The 3,295-nt window shown below is 43.1% G+C and overlaps 1 pseudogene; it reads left to right on the top strand.

Moving 5' to 3' along the window:
* The first annotated feature begins 763 nt into the window (after nucleotides 1–763).
* Nucleotides 764–2,432, top strand: LOC136397421 (elongation factor 1-gamma-like; annotated as a pseudogene).
* Nucleotides 2,433–3,295: the final 863 nt, after the last annotated feature.

Raw genomic sequence — 3,295 nt, 5'->3', positions numbered from 1 at the left:
TTGGACCCAAGGTCACTGGCTTGAGCAAGGGTTACTCGATCTGCTGTAGCCCATGATCAAGGCACATATGAGAAAGCAATGAATGAACAACTAAGGTGTCGCAACGAAAAACTAATGATTGATGCTTCTCATCTCTCTCTGTTCTTGTCTGTCTGTCTCTATCTTTCTCTCTCTGACTCTCTCTCTGTCTCTGTAAAAAAATAAAAAAAATATAATGCCCAACTCCTTTTGCTCTCTTTCCTTATCAATATCTAGCTACTTACTATGTTAATAACTAGAGTTCCTAAGTGCAAATTTATAAAAACAAGGGTTTGTGTCTTATTTTTTTGATTCACTCTTTCATTTGGACAATGGTGAAATTTAAAACACAATGTTTCTTCCTGATCGATGGTTGCACAGTGGATAGAGTGTTGACCTGGGATGCTGAAGTTCTTGGTTTGAGACCCTGTGGTCACTGGCTTGAGCATGGGCTCATCTAGCTAGAGTGCAAGCTTGCCAGTTTGAGCACTGGATTATTAACATAATCCCAAGGTTGCTGGCTTGAACGCAAAGGTTGCTGGCTTGGGCAAGGGGTCACTGGTTCTGCTGGAGCCTCCCACCCTTAGCAAGGCATGTATAAAAGCAATCAATGAACAACAAAAGTGATGTAACTGCCAACTGATGCTCTCATCTCTCTCTCTTCCCTCTCTCTTTTCCTTCCTGTCTGTCTCTAAAAACAAAAACAAAAAACCACTCAATGTTCCCCTTTTTCTGAGGAATCACCATGGTGGCTGGGACCCTCTGTACATATCCTGAAAACTGGAGGATGTTCAAGGCCCTCATTGCCAACCAGTACCATGGGGCTCAGGTCCCTACACTACTCCACTTTCACTTTGGCAAACCAAGCACACCCTGAATTTCTTCACAACTTTTCTGCTGGCAAGGTCCCTGCATTTGAAGGTGATGATGGATTCTGTATGTTCGAGAGTAGTGCCATTGCCTACTATGTGAGCAGTGAGGAGCTGCAGGGAGGTAGTCCAGACGCTGGGCCTAGGTGGTACAGTGGGTGTACTTCGTGCTGATAGTGACATAGTGTTCCTGGCCAGTACTTGGGTGTTCCCCACCTTGGGCACCACAATAGGCAGGCCACAGAGAATGCAAAGGAGGAGGTGAGGCAAATTCTGGGGCTGCTTGATGCTCACTTGAAGACAAGGACTTTTCCGGTGGGAAAACGTGTGACACTGGCTGACATCACAGTTTTCTGCACCCTGTTGTAGCTCTATAAACAGCTCCTGGTGCCTTCCATCTGCCAGGCCATCCCCAATACCAACCACTGGCTCCTTACTTGCATTACCCAGCCCCAGTCTGCACTGTCTTGGGGGAGGTGAAAGACTGGGAGAAGATGGCCCAGTTTGGTGCTAAAAAGTTTGCAGAAAGCCAGTCTAAAAAGGAAACCCCAAAGAAGAAGAAAGAGTCTTGGGAAAAAAAGCAGAAACCTCAGACTGAGTGGAAGGAGGAGAAAAAAGCAGCTGTTCCTGATGAGGAGTTGGACAAATGTAAGCATGAGCAAGCTCTGGCTGTTGAGCCTAAGGTCAAGAGTACATTTTTTTTTTTAACTGAGAGAGAGAGAGAGAGAGAGAGAGAGAGAGAGAGAGAGAGAGAGAGAGAGAGATGGACAGATAGACATGAAGGGAGAGAGACAAGAAGCATCAACTCATAGTTGCGGCACCTTAGTTGTTCACTGATTGCTTTCTCACATGTGCTTTGACTAGGAGGCTCCAGCCAAGCTACTGACCCTTTGCTTAAGCCAGTAACATTGAGCTCAAGCCAGCAACCTTGGGTTTCAAGCCAGTGACCATGAGGTCATGTCTATATGATCCCACGCTCAAGCTGGCGACCCTGCACTCCAGCTGCTGACCTTGGGGTTTCAAACCTGGGTCCTCAGTGTCCCAGGTTGATGTTCTATCCACTGCACCCTGCCTAGTCAGGGAAGTATACCTCTGTGTTGATGACTTTAAGCACAAGTACTCCTATGAGGACACACTCTCAATGGCACTGTTGTGTTTTGGGGAGCACTTTGATAATGATGGCTGGTCTCTGTGCTACTCAGAGTACCACTTGCCCAACGAGCTCCCTCAGATCTTCATGACTTGCAAACTCATCACTGGAATGTTCCAGTAATTGGACAAGCCTTTATCAATGTCATCCTCTTTGGAACGAACAATAGCAGCTTCACTTCAGGAGACTGGGTTTTCCAAGGTCAGCCTTTCTGCTGAGCCCAGATTAGATGGTGGACCATGAGGCATATACATGGTGGAAATTGGATCCTGGCAGTGAGGAGACCAAGATGCTGGTTCAGGAGTACTTTTCGCTGGGAGGGGGCCTTCCAGCATGTAGGCAAAGTCTTTAATCAGGGCAAAATTTTTACGTGTACATCTCCTGTCATTGCCTAGCTGCCTGCATCAGTTTCTACTATTTTTCTATAGTAGAAAAATAAAACACAAAATGTTTAAGTTACAACCAAACTCAAAAGTCCTCAGCAACTGAAATGAACATGTCTTTCTACTATTTGTAAGTGGTAATGCATTAAGTCTAACTATTGTGGAAATGACATTTATATGAAGAAGCTCTTTTTCATATATTTGAAAGTGATATATAGACTGTTCTTAAACTATAAAGTCACTGTAAAACCAGTGACTATGTGCTCTTCAAGTAGCCTGCTAAGTCAGTAAATTCTATGAAAAATAAACCAAATAGCCAAGCCATTTATAAGCAGTAATGTAGGCTAAATTGTTGGTTTTATTGCCATGCAGAGATAAAAGTGTTTCATTTGGTGATTAGTTTTAATTAGGTGATTATCTGCTGATTAACTGGTAATACATTTTATTTGAAATTATTAAATACATTTTGTTGCTATAATTGAATTTTATGAATAGAAAGCAAAACTTAGCCAACTGTCTGTGTAAAATCATCTGCATGGTTTGTGTGTGTGTGGATGTGAGCTATTTACTTATTTAAAAAATTGTTCGTTTTTAAAATATATTGGTTCCTGAGTTTTTCTACAAATGTTTTAGAACATAATCATATGCTATGTACTCAGCATTGGGTTTACTGCCACGCCTTTATGGACAATACAGTCTGGAAGGGTGTCAAACATGTAAACAGGAAATTATAACACCATGGATAGAGCAGCACAGAGAGCACAAGGAAGAGGCAATTAACCCCACCTTGGGAGTCAAGGAAGGCGTGCTTCCCAAAATGAAGGATGTCTAAGACAAGTTCTTAGATGTCAAGTTAGCCTGTCAAGGGAGGAATT

This window comes from Saccopteryx leptura, chromosome 3 (assembly GCF_036850995.1).
Source record: "Saccopteryx leptura isolate mSacLep1 chromosome 3, mSacLep1_pri_phased_curated, whole genome shotgun sequence".
In the NCBI taxonomy this organism is placed as follows: Eukaryota; Metazoa; Chordata; class Mammalia; order Chiroptera; family Emballonuridae; genus Saccopteryx; species Saccopteryx leptura.
Note: the sequence above shows the minus strand (reverse complement) of the source record. Positions and strands in the feature narration are given on the sequence as shown.